This window comes from Neofelis nebulosa, chromosome 1 (assembly GCF_028018385.1).
Source record: "Neofelis nebulosa isolate mNeoNeb1 chromosome 1, mNeoNeb1.pri, whole genome shotgun sequence".
Classification (NCBI taxonomy): domain Eukaryota; kingdom Metazoa; phylum Chordata; class Mammalia; order Carnivora; family Felidae; genus Neofelis; species Neofelis nebulosa.
Genome location: NC_080782.1, coordinates 99804134 through 99818136, shown reverse-complemented (window position 1 = coordinate 99818136; position 14003 = coordinate 99804134). Strand labels below are relative to the sequence as shown.

The 14003-nt window shown below is 45.4% G+C and overlaps 1 protein-coding gene across 1 annotated transcript in view; it reads left to right on the top strand.

Moving 5' to 3' along the window:
• The first annotated feature begins 2213 nt into the window (after nucleotides 1-2213).
• SV2C (synaptic vesicle glycoprotein 2C) overlaps nucleotides 2214-14003 on the top strand; it is a 232759-nt gene continuing 220969 nt past the window's right edge. The window contains exon 1 of the mRNA XM_058729253.1: nucleotides 2214-2766. The gene's annotated coding sequence lies outside the window, so the exon portion shown is untranslated. The remainder of the gene's footprint in view (nucleotides 2767-14003) is intronic.

Below are 14003 nucleotides of genomic sequence, written 5' to 3'. Positions count from 1 at the left end.
AAGGTGTGAAGAAGACTATACTGAATGCTGGCTCCAGTAGGCCTGGGGCCAAGGAGCACATCAAGTGGGACCCTAAAATGAGAGCAGCTTTGGGGGGCAAGCTGAAGAACTTACGCATCCCATCATCCAGAGAAAATACTTGCTGTCCTCCAAAGACACAGCATTAAAATACCCTCTCCCAACGCAAGCCAGTCTTTTTTAAATTTTTTTTTTTTAACGTTTATTTATTTTTGAGACAGAGAGAGACAGAGCATGAACGGGGGAGGGTCAGAGAGAGGGAGACACAGAATCTGAAACAGGCTCCAGGCTCTGAGCTGTCAGCACAGCTGACGTGGGGCTCGAACCCACGGACCGTGAGATCATGACCTGAGCCGAGGTCGGCCGCCCAACCGACTGAGCCACCCAGGTGCCCCCGCAAGCCAGTCTTAAATCGTACATTTCTTGAAAACACACAATCGGGGATTTTCCTGCAGGAGCTGCCATCTTCAACTGCATCAAGACATGAAAACTTGGCAGCTAAAAAATTTATACACTTCTTTGAATATCTTCCACAGGAAAATAATTGAAGGAAGAGATAGCATAGCACAAAGCATGTTGACCATTCATGGTTTTCTGAACTTCTCTCATTGGAGAAATAATCCATTATCGTGTGACATTTGGGGGAAGGTTCTCAAGAGGGAACTTGAGACCCATTTGGGAACTCAGTGAAATTACCAGCACATTCTGCATTGGAGAGCTCAAAGTTTTATAAATAATACATAGGCAGTCTGGATAAGAATTACAAATTTTTAAATTTCATAATTTCATTTCTAATGCTGGATTTATAGGCATTCCCGTGGGGTGTAGTTTCCTCCTCATGGTAACAACACAATACTTTTAGCCTAAATAATTATTTAATTTAAATAATTTGTCTATGTAGAAGGATTCATGAAATGCAAATAGCACACTCCCTAATTTTCATGTTTCCCCGACCACTTTACAACACCACATACGGTTTCAAACTACAAAGTCTTTAACCCAAACAAGACCCAGGCAGGTTTTCAAAGACCCATATAGCCAAGCAACTGTAGGTTTGACAGGGGAATCCCAACTTAGAGTTCTTGAGTGCTTGAGATGGAGAGAAGGGAGAGTTATCCGCCAAGGATTGTCTCTATTTCTCTCCAAAGTATCATGCACGGTGACACAAACCACGCCATAAAGCCCATGTAACAACACAGCTCAGGGTTGAACCATCATCTCATCCCCACCAACTCCCCTGGGCAGGAGGCTGCCCAAGATGCCTGGTATCTTTTCTTTCCGGCACAAGTACATGGAATATTTATATTTATATCCACAAACTGATCCATTCAATCATCCAGGCATATTTACACGAATAGAGCACATGGGCAGATAAACCGCGCGCGCGCGCGCGTGTGTGTGTGTGTGTGTGTGTGTGTATGTGTGTGAATTCTACCCACTGCATCCTGCTCAGGCGCTGCGCTTTGTCTTGCTTGGGGTCACCCATCACGAGAGCAGTGATCCTAGGGAGGACACCGGCCAGTGCAGCCCCTTCCCACTCTGTATTGGTTCCACGTGAGTGCGGAGCTGGCAGGTCAGAGACTTGGGGAAGCCCAGCTTCTTGCAGTGTCTGGGTGGCAGTGCGCGAGATGCGGGGAGGGGGGTTGTTGGGAGGGCTGGGGAGTGTCGAGGCGCGGCCGCCCGAGGCCGGCGGAAGGCAACGCCCTCCTCTGTCGCCGCGGGGTGGCGGCGCCAGCCTCGGGCTTGGCTTCGCCAGGGTAGGTTTCCCGGAGCCGCCGAACCCCGCTGCCCCGAAATGGGGAAGCTCGAGGTGGGGTCTCCAGCACACCAGTGTTACTAAGAATACAAGCAGAATTCCCGTGCTTCCTCCCTCCTTTTAAAATATTCGGTAGTTTCCCCCAAAAGGGCCACTTTGAGTGTCTGCTTGTGGGTACAGATGTCTGGCTCCACCTGGCACTAGGGAGACCCCAGACACCCAGCAAAGTTTCCTCCTGTTTGCTCTCGCTGTGCCCCAAGTTTCCACTCGACTTGTATGCCAGCGTGGAGGCGGAGGATGAAGGGACTGGTCAATTTAAGCCCCAGGTAGCTCCCGGGAAGCCGAGTTGACGTTAACAGGTCAGTCCCAGGCCCAGAAATACCGGCAAACCCTCTCTCCCGTGGCACCACCTAGGTCCAGCACCTAGAATTCCTTGTTGTCTCGCGGGACCAGACTAGGGGCGCCGCCCCCAGTGCAGCACGCAGTCACACTCAGGGACTAATTCAGGACTGGAGCCCTTTCCTATCCCCCCCGTAGCAAACTCGAAGCCCTGCATCCTCCCAAAGTACTTGCCACTTGGGGGTGGCCCCTCCCCTCCCCCCAAGCTGCAGCAAAGCCTCAGCACCCGGACTTCCCGGAGCCAGGCAGCCCGCCCCGCACGGAGTCGTGAGCCGCTCCAGCCTCCCCCGCGCGCGGTGACTCCCTCCCTGCGCACCGCTCGTACTCTCACCACGCCGCCGCCCGGCACTGCAGCACCGCGGGGAGGAGGCGCAGGCGGAGGAGGGGGAGGAAGACCGCAGCGTGCAAGCCCAGAGCCACTTTCCCGCCCCTCCTTTCTTCGCTGACACGCTCAGAGGAGTCACCACTCCGCGCGCTGCAGGCGAGAGTGGCAGACGGAGGCGGCCCCAGGGAGAGAGCCCGAGCGACGCCCGCGTGGCGGCTGCTGCAGCGCTGACACCACCTAGGGCAAGGGGTCCCAGGCAGCTGGAGCGGTGAGTGAGGGACCCCGGCAGCGGTGGCGGGTTTTCCCACCGCCGCCTAATTTCCCTTCCCGACCCGGGAGCCGAGCGCTGGAGCGTAGGGGAACTTTTTGCAGCCTTGTAGAAGCGCAACTTCGCCCCGAGTGCCCCTGAGGAAGAGGTTGCAGGTGCCTGGTGCTACCCTGTCGGTCGCCTTTGCTGGAGCGGTACCGGGGAATTCGGGGTAAAGAAGATGGGGTGACCCCCGGTTGCCCAGGACAGATCAGCGGAGGCAGGCGCACTTTAGTCCGGATCCCCGGGGGAGGCGGGTGGGCGCCAGCGGGGATTCGAGAGCCGCGCCCGCCTTCCGTGGGGACCTCCACCGTAGTTGGCTTACGTGGTTGGACGGGGAAGGGGAGGCTGAATCCAAACAAGAGGGTTGGAGCCCCCAGCGGGATGTCCAGCCTGTACCCCGACCCCAGCTTTGGGCTCAACTTTTCGGCGGGGATCCCTCTGCAGGCGTGCGGGCGGAGGGAGAGCGGAGAGAGCCGCATTGGGCGCTGTGGGAGCCTGAAAGAAACACCCAGTCTTAAAAAAGCTATTCCACGGAAGTCCCCGAAGCCCCCGTGCGCGAGAACCTGAGAGAGATGGAGAACAGGGAATCCCACGGGGCTGTGGCTGTTTGTAAGTGCCGCACTTCATTACATACACTACGCCTTCATTCAGCAAAAACCTACCGAGCCTACTTTGCTCCAGGTGCGGCTAAATAGACCTACTGGCTTGAGGCTCATTGCGGGAGAGGGGCTATCACCCGTAAACAAGCTACCGGGGTCCGGGGTCATCTCAGGTGGTGGTGAGCGCTGTGGCGGCGATCACCCAACCCATTTGACTCTTTCAATTCGCAGACTCTTTCCCCTCCGCCTGGGTTCTAGAACTGGGAAGACTTTTCTCTGGCTTGTCGCGGGGACTCCTGGGGGCTGGGCCCACGAAGGTTGCGGAACATGGTGATGAACTTGTAGAGCAGCGGGCACCCCACGGGAGATGCACAACCCGGAGCCTTGCTGGGGGCGTGAGGGGAACTCAGGCGCCGGGCGCGCGGGGGTGCAGGGGGAGGGGCTGAGTCACAGGGGCGGAAGGGGCCGCCTGGATGGCGCGAGCGGGCGCGGGTGGGGGGAGGGCGCTCACGTCACCCACTACGTGTGCGAGTGATGCAAATGCAGACCCACTAGGGGCGGGCGGGGGTGGGGGCTGGAGGGCAGGCGGCCGAGTCTCGGTCTGGGAGCGCGCGTGTGTGCGTCAACGGCTCCCCGGTGAAGGATGCTCGGCAGTGTACCCGGCGCAGACAGCGCCCACCGGGCGGGGCAGCGGGGATGGCGGGGGGCACGGCGGCGGGGGCGGCGAGGAAAGCCCAGCAGGGCCGGGTCTGCGGGCGGCCCTCCGCTCCGCAGTGCGCCGCAGTGCCGGGAAGGCTCCGCAGCGGCCAGGCGCTCCCCGGGGGATCCAAAAGATGGGGCGTCTTTTGAGGAGCCGCAGCAGGGATGTCCCGATGGCCTCCTCTCTCGCTAGCCCTCCTTCCTAAATATTGAGTTGACTGTCAGCGCGAGAAAGTTGTTTCAGTTTAATTTTTAGCCTTAATCCTGGAAAAGAATTTGGCATTAATCTCTGTCGTTCACTCGTTTTTCTGTGGCAAGTTCCGGCAAGTTCCGAAAGGCCTCGTGCTCGTGGCAGGTTTTCCTCGGAAAGCTTCGATGCTGAGGTTCATGAGATTCGGTAGTGCGCACCCACTCCTTCACCGTTCTTCCGCAGTTTTGTCAGGAGACCAGGCCTCTAAGTGGGGCTTGAGAATGGCCTGCAAAACAGTGTGCCGCGTTCCTCTTTTATGACATAAAAATGTGTGTTAAAAGCAGTACTAGGAAAGCATAATCCCGGTAAAGAATAAAAAGCCCAATCCGTGTTTCATTTTATTACTATTTTTCAAAAAGACCCCACTTGCTGAAGACCTCATGGCAAAGGTGTTTCTGTTGGCTCTGCAGAATGAGTCCAAATCTGCAGTATGCTTGTCAAAAGGATTCAAAGCGCGGGAGGTGGAGGGAAGGAAGGGAGGAAAACAGAGAAGCAGTCACCAAAGAGCCCAGCGGCAGAAATCCTAGTCCCCACTTTCCCAAGTATCCTATCACCTGGGACTAGGGACTTACCCTCTTGGGTTCATCCTGCACATTTAGGAAGTGTGAAAAATAGCTCAGACTAGCTCTTCTTACAAAGTTGTTTTGAGGACAAAAGATGATGGTCTCTGAGAGATTTGGGCCTACAAATTATCTATGAATGGAAAATATTATGAAACACAGTCCATTTAATTTTATCTTTTTAAAAATTCTGGAGACATTCACCACTGCTGTTCCTTTAATGAAATTTAGCCTTCAATGTCTGCAAAGGCAGACAATAGACTTTTCCTAACAGTCTTATATAAAATCAGATGCCATTAGCTGCTGTCTGGAGGAGGAGGGGAAAAAAAAAGAAAGCTCTGGATTATATCTGCGTGTCTTTGGTAATGTAGTAGAGAAAGCAAATTTATGTTTCATGACCCAATGACAGTAAAAGTAGCGTCTTTGGTCCCAGCAGCAGACTAGCCTAAGAGCTTTTAGTTAAAAATTCTGCTCACAATTAACCCAATCATATTCCTTAAGTGTGGAAGGTGCCTCAGACAACAGGAAGCAGTTTCCACCCTTAGGAAGATTACCACAAAGAGTATCATAATGTGCAATATATCATGTGACCGCAAGTCCCAGAAAATCCATTTCCCATTATTAGGGATATTATCTGTTGCTCTAATGTAAATTTCCTGATGATATACTTCAAGAATAAAAACATCTGATTTGTCAAAATGCCGTTCTAGCCATTCACAATGCTGTTATTCATGTGACTCAGACGTAATGGTAGATAGCTATGAATGGTTAAAGTTAAAATGCCCTTTTTATTCTGTGCACTGTATCAAGGGAAAACCTATGATTCACCAGTGCCTCTTGATTCCTTATGCTGTGGGTTTTGTCTGTCCCATGGTTTACAACATGTATATCGTTACCCATTTAACACAAACTTGTCATTTAGATTAAGTCTGTCAGTAAACCTAAGAGAGGCAGGCCCCCATCTGTGTGCACCTTTGGTACAACATTGCTAAATTGTTTTTGGTTTTGATTTGCTTTTTTCAATTCCAGCCCTATTGAGCAACCAGTGTAAGTGTTGCAGTGAATTTGGAGCTTCTTTATTTGACACAGCTGAAATAACAACGGGGGGTCAAGTTACTATTTATCCTTGCTGGAAATATGTCTTAATGGGGCATAAAGACACCATTTGCTTTTATCACGAACACCCCTTGTAATCAGGGACACTTGGTGCGCGTTGCATATCATCATCTCTTCCTCTGTTGGGGAGAATTGAAGAATATGAAATAAATGGAGGGCAGTGAACAACATTGCTCCTCATCAGGAAAATACAAATCAAAACCACACTCGGATACCACCTCACGCCAGTCAGAGTGGCTAAAATGAACAAATCAGGAGACTATAGATGCTGAGGAGGATATGGAGAAACGGGAACCCTCTTGCACTGTTGGTGGGAATGCAAACTGGTGCAGCCGCTCTGGAAAACAGTGTGGAGGTTCCTCCAAAAATTAAAAATAGACCTACCCTATGACCCAGCAATAGCACTGCTAGGAATTTACCCAAGGGATACAGGAGTACTGAGGCATAGGGGCACTTGTACCCAAATGTTTATAGCAGCACTCTCAACAATAGCCAAATTATGGAAAGAGCCTAAATGTCCATCAACTGATGAATGGATAAAGAAATTGTGGTTTATATACACAATGGAGTACTACATGGCAATGAGAAAGAATGAAATATGGCCCTTTGTAGCAACGTGGACGGAACTGGAGAGTGTTATGCTAAGTGAAATAAGCCATACAGACAAAGACAGACACCATATGTTTTCACTCTTATGTGGATCCTGAGAAACTTAACAGAAGACCGTGGGGGAAGGAAAGGAAAAAAAATTAGAGAGGGAAGGAGCCAAACCATAAGGGACTCTTAAAAACTGAGAATAAACTGAGGGTTGAATGGGGGGGTGGGAGGGTTGATGGGGGGTGGGAGGGAGGGGAGGGTGGTTGATGGGTACTGAGGAGGACACTTGTTGGGATGAGCACTGGGTGTTGTATGGAAACCAATTTGACAATAAATTTCATATTAAAAATCAATAAATACAATTTTAAAAAAGGAGAGCAGTGGATTGGATGGTTTAGTACTTTCTGGTTCTAATATTTTTTCCCTCCATGAAATGCAGAAATATATGATGACTTTTGTTTTGAAAAAGTTTAATTCCAGTATAATTAACATAGTGTTATATTAGTTTCATGTGTACAATATAATGATTCAACAATTCTCTGCATTACTCAGTGCTCATCATGATAAATATACTTAAAAAAAAATTTTTTTTTAAGTCTATTTATTTATTTTGAGAGAGAGAGAGAGCAGAGGAGGGCCAGAGAGAGAGGGAGAGCGCAAGAATCCCAAGCAGGTTCCACACCATGAGCATGGAGCCTGACACGAGGCTGGAACTCATGAACCGTGAGATTATGACCTGAGCTGAAACCGAGTCTGGCACTTAATTGACTGAGCCACCCACGCACCCCAGGATAAGTGTACCCTTAATCCCCTTCACCTCTCTCACCCATCCCTCTACCCACCTCTCTTCTGGTAACCACCAGTTCGCTATATTTAAGAGTCTGCTTTCTGTCTCTTGTTCATTTATTTTGTTTCTTAAATTCCACATTTGAGTGAAATCAGGTAGTATTTGTCTTTCTCTGACTTATTTCACTTAGCATTATGCCAGTTGGATCCATCCATGTTGTTGCAAATGGTGCGATTTCATTCTTTTTTATGGCTGAGTGATATCCCATTGTTTATATATACCACATCTTCTTTATCCATTGATGAGTTATATTTTAAATTTGAACTTTGCTTAAAAGTAGAATATAAGAAGTGTTTTTTATTAACTCATGTTTCAATTTTACATGGAGACGTGGGCTCTGTTTTTGTAGAATAATTGATCTGTTAGAGTTTGTATTATGCCATTATGGTTATGGGCTAAAACATTTTTAAAAGGCCAATTTTGAAAAATAGTAATCTCAGTTCACTAATCTCAGTAGAGCAGATATTCAGTTGAATTTAATATGAGAAATTTATTTTATTTAAAGATTTTATTTTTAAGTAGTCTCTACACCCAGCGTGGTGCTCGAACTCACAACCCTGAGACAGAGTCACACGCTCTACCCACCCAGCTACGTGCCCCTAACATGACACATTTTAAATGCTTTCTGTTGAGTACCTAGTGCATACCATGCCTGCTGTGTCATTTCCAGTGGACACTTTGTACTACAAATGATTACGACTGGCAACTAAGAACTATACTAATGAGCTTTAGTCTTCTCATAGCACTGTGCCCTCTTATAATTCCGGAGCACAGTGAGATTTATGACTAATTAGACCAAGTGCTTTTTCTTGTTATTTGCTACTCTTTAAAAATCCTATGAATTGGGGCGCCTGGGTGGTTCAGTCAGTTAAGCGGCCGACTTCGGCTCAGGTCATGATCTCGGGGTCCGTGAGTTCGAGCCCCGCGTCAGGCTCTGTGCTGACAGCTCAGAGCCTGGAGCCTGTTTCAGATTCTGTGTCTCCCTCTCTCAGACCCTCCCCCATTCATGCTCTGTCTCTCTCTGTTTCAAAAATAAATAAATATAAAATAAAAAAAAATCCTATGAATTAGAATCCTAGTATAGCCAAATAGACCGATGGTTCTCAGTTGCCCTGTGTATCATACTTTCCTGAGACGCTTATTCAAATGGAGAGGTCCGAGCTTCATCCTAGATATTCTAAGCGAGTAGTTTAGGGTGAGCCCAGAATATGCTGTTTATCAAGCTTTGACAAGTGGGTTATATGTCATCACCAGGGATCTACACTTGCAGGGGTAATGGAATGAGTACCTGACAATATGGCAGGGACCCAGAACACGTGGGCTTTGTAAGTTGTGTTGTTCTCTTCAGTATTTATTGAGTCTCTACTCGAAGCTCTGAGAGAAGTCGCCTTCTGGCTAGCAAGACAGACTTAGAGATGACTAACTTCTGTGGTAGGGGTCAGAGGCGGAGTGAGCAAGATGGGTGGTTGGAAAGAACTCTGTGGAGACGGTTACGCAGATGGCATCAGAAGAAAGAGCATAGGCAGAGGGAGCAGCATATTTGAAAGGTTGGTCTGGTGGCAGAAGGCTGACAACCTTAGCATGGCCTTCAAGGCTCTGGATGGTCTGGCCCCTGCTCAAGTCTGTAGCCTCATTTTGCTTGACCTCCAAACCTCTCCCAATCTAGCAACCTTCAGACATCAGCCTCCCAATGACCTACTCTACCCTACCTTCACCCTATTGACTCCTTATGCTCTTCAGACCTTAGTCATCTTCCCTTTCTGGGGCAGCCTCCCAACACTCTCTTGAGAGGTGAAAATTCTCTCTTCTCTCATGGTTCTCTTTTCTTTCTAGATAAGACTGTTGGAGAAAAACAGGATACTCAGTGAATTTGAATTCAGATTAACAAACAATTTCTTAATCAAATGTTGCTTGGGGCATATTTACATTAAAATGTTATCTGTTGTTTATATAAAGTTTACATTTATCTGAGCATCCTGTATTTTTACTTGCTGAATCTGGCAACTCTGTTTATAAAGCTCATTAATTTTACCCTTTCTTTTTTTAAAGTGAGGTTGTTTCATTAATGCTTGTCTCTCCCAACTGAACTCTACACTCCAGGAGGCCAAGGACAGGATCATGGATAGGTTGTGGTTTTGTCTTGTTGTTTATCCCTAGTGTCTAAGCCAGTGTCTGGAGCTTAGTAAGAGCTTGGGAAATATTATCAGATGACTTAATGAACTGTTTAACAAAACTGGTGTAGCTGTGGACAAATGTCTTAACCTCTTTAGAGCCTTGATTTCTTAAGCTGTGAAAAGTTGATGTTTATATCTCTTTCTTAGGATTGTGTGAAAAGGTTAAGTAGGGAAAACATACGTACAGTTCCTAGCATGTTACTTTGCAGGCACTGTACCGTAAAAGTTTTTTCTCTTCAATCAGTGTTTGTTTTTTGTTTTTTGTAAAATGAAAGTATTCCTTCTTAATGTGTGAGATCCCACAACCTTTTTATTATAATGTGATTCTGTAAGTCATCAAATGTTTCCTGAATATTTACCAAATTCAAGGTACTCTGGAGATTCTGCTGTGCAGTTACAAAGGTCCTGTTCTCAAGAAGAACACATCTCTGGAACGGTAACACCCAAGGGCTGGCTTCATTGGCCTTTGACCTACATGGTCACATGGTGCCTCATGTTCAGAAAGGCCCTGTGTTTGGTTTATGTTCTGCCATCACCTCTTGAAATTTTTTGAATACAAGGTCATTATGTAGCTAATACTGGTAACCTATGCATGTTTGTATTTAGCACATGCATGGGGAGCATTATAGTCTTCATAATGACCCTTGGCCTCAGGGAACTTGTGATTTTCCTCACGTACATGGTTTATAATTGGCTGAACCAAGATCAATGTCTGTTCTAGTACACCATGACTGTCTTCACATTTACAACCATCCAGTGTGGTCTAAACCTTTGAGTGAGCATCAAGAGCCTTTAAAGAATTAGCTTTAGTTCTCCCATTCTTTGGTCATTTCCATGGACATTCCCTCCCTGTCACTGCTCGGGCAGTTGCTGAGGGATCGCAGCTTCAAGTTCTAGGTCTGCCTTTGTGGGAACACCAGGAACAATGTGCTTTAGACTTCATCTCTACCTATATTCAAGTTTTTAAATCTGCAGATCCACACAAAATAGTGATCATGGTGGGGGGAAGGTTAAAATTTTTCTAAGAGAAATATCAGAGATGTATGTTCTTTGCTTTAAATCACCCAGCTGAGTCACACAGCCCGGGAGCCTTTGCAGCAGGGAACGGCCATGCATTTTGGCAGTGGGTAGAGAAGGTGACCCACTTTGTCATTTCAAGCTCTGACTAGCTTGTTTTAAAATATACTCATTTAAATATTACTTTTTAGTAGCTCTAACCATGCCATTTTTTCTTTTTTTTTTTTTTTTTTTTTTTACAATTTTTGTGCTTACGTGTGTTTGTATTTGAGAAGTGACATTCTAATAATTCCACTGGGCTCCTGTCGTGTTTGCCTTCACACTATTACTGTTTTCACCATGTGACAGCATGCTCCAGTTAATGCACATGAAACACATTATGAGCTGTGTTGAACCCAAAAGTAATTTAAATAGAAAGTTTATTGTTTTTGAAGTATCCAGTTAAATCTGTCACTGGGGTTTCCTCTTGGCCACATCAACGTGGAGGCAGAAATACAGATCCACGCTAGCAGCCACAGTCATTTCCCTGGCTCTATTCCTATCCCAATTGTGGATTCCCAGTCTGCTGTAAAGATTCTTCACTATTTCTTGGAGTCATCAGGGATCATTCCTGGGGTCCTTGTCCCTATTTCCCTGCAGTAGCATCACCGCAGTGTTGTGCCGCATACTCCCCACTGCCCAGTGCCCTGGCTCCAGTGTTGTAGAAGCTGCTGACACTACATGTGCTCTTTACGTCCCTGGAGAGTTTAGAGAATGTGTGAATATATGGGGCTGGTGAGAAACACTGCAGAGGACATGGCATCCTGTATTCACAATCAACTGTCCTTTCCCACTCCAGCCCATTGTCCTGAGACCATGACTAGTGGGTCTCAGATTGCTTTCAGTTTGGACTGAGCTCTTTCCTGGGAATTTCTTAGTCCCTCCCTTTCAGACATGCTCAGAAGTATCAGAATATTAAGGTAAATGGTCAGCATTTTGCACAGGATGTTTTATGCATTTTATTTGTGGTAGTGAAAAATCAGAAACAATTGAATTACTTGAGTTTTTAGCAATAATTACATATTACTCTGTAAGTAAGGCATTAGTAAAGTTGGTAAAAATTAATTTCGAGATGCCTCCGTGATGATGTTTCTTAAATAGGTCTAGTTATTAATCTTTTAGTGGCTAAAACACAGTGCCACATTTGTTTTGTTCTTTTTTTTTTTTTTTTTTTTAGTTCATAATACAAGAAGGTAGTTGAAGTTGTGAGGACAGGGATTATTTTGGTGCTCAATAAAGCTGTTTTCATTTTGAATGAAAAAAGGGAACTCACCTATAAACATCAGTACACTGGCCACTGAGAAGAACTGCTCTTTGCTGACTTAGGTTATTAAAGCTGAGGACCTCTCCTCCATCCCCCCACCTCCATTCTCAATAAATCTTATGTGTCTAATAGCTGTCAAAAGCCAGTATTACTACTCAAATGTTTTGCTTTTAGGGACATTTCTCATCTTACTGTGGTTGTATATTTGATGAGATTGGAGATGGACAATTTTTGTCTTCCCTTCCATGGGTTTGGAATGTCCTAATGTACCTCCCCCCCCATCCAACATATACCCACTCATGGAAAAGACTCCTACCTGCCCTTCAAGCCTCAGCTTAAAACTTCATCCATCTCCCTCCATGACAGAATTCAGGCCACTTTCTTTGTTTCTTCCAGTCCCTTTGCAGCCACGTCTCTCGAGTGCTTCTCAAATTTTGTCATTGTAGCCTCTCTACACGTGTTTTCCTAGATTCTGGGCCCCTTGAATCTTAAGAGGCCAAGTCATTGAGATCTTTGTAACTCCAGGTGCTGGACACATAGGGACTGAACATATTTTAAATAATTATTAAGCCTTTTAAATTCAAGTATAATATACACAGACAAAAGTCTACATATTAAAATTGTATAGCTGAATTGATTTTTACAAACTGAACACATCTCTTTAACCAACACCCAGATCATGATAGGGATGGCTCCCACACCCCAGAAACTCCTTGCATGTCCTTTCCAATCATAAGCCTCTTCCACTATCCTGACCTCAGTCCTCTGGAGGTGCTTAAATGCAGCTCTCCCTGTCCTGCTCAGATACCCATTTTTTTTTTTTCATGCCCAGCGTCTGGGAAACTGCTTGGCAGAGCCTAATCACTGCTGATGGGCATGGGAATGTCCTGACACTATCCCCAGATGCCCAAAGTCTCAGTCCACAAGATGCCAGAGGCAGAGAAAACAGTCCCTGATTTGCTCCCCACTCTTCTGGGGAACAAAATAATTTCTTTTTAATAGATAAAGCCTCCAGATTTCTATTTCTTCTTATGTCAGTTTTAGTAAACTGCATTTAAGTAAAAAGAAATTTGTCAATTTTATCCAGATTGTCAAATTTATTGCATAGTTATTTATGAATCACTGGTTTGTTTTTATTTTGTGAACTCTGTGATTCTTGTATTTAATTGTATTTTCTTCATTGCTTTGGATACTCCTATCATTTTTTTGTATAGATTCTGGAAACTTCAGGGTCATGTGGCATTATTGTAGATTATTAAAAATGCATATAAATTATTTAAAATGCATTCTTATATTATTTGAACATGGAATCATTGCCTGTAGTTATTCACAAATTTTAGAACTCATTATTTCTTTTATTTACTATTAAATAACAGCCCTGATAATATCAGAATATTAGTAACTAGATAGAATTACTGATACACTTAGGTAATTTTTAAAATATCTAAATTATATAAGCCAGGTTTAGGGGAGATTCCAATTTTGTTGAAAGCAAAAATGTTGATAAAAATGAAATACCCATGGGCTTGATGTGCATCTACTGGTTATTTAGCGTGTATGTGTTTAGAATCTGAACAGATAAATGAGCCATGGTTTGAATTTTGATGACAAGGGTTTTATTTAGTGAAAACTTAAACCTTATTCAATCCTTATTCCATCCCTGCCTGCCTGTACATGGATCTGTCAGGCAATGGCCGACTGCAGATTTCATCCTTTGAAGGTGATTGTAGGGGAGAAAACTCATGAAATACACATTGGCATGGTTTGTTGGAGGGTTTTTCTATATCCCAGCAACTCATGTAGCTAGTGGTTCAATATCATGTATTTATACAGTGCTGTTTAACTTTTACCTTTTCCCTGGATGGCACCCATTCCTTCTTTTTCCTATTATCCATATACTCCCTGTCCAACATTATAAATTTAATTTTTTTAAGTTTATTTATTTTGAGAGAGAGCACAGAGACTGACTCTGGGCTTGATACCACAAACCATGATATCATGACCTGAGCTGAAATCAAGAGTTGGATGCTTAA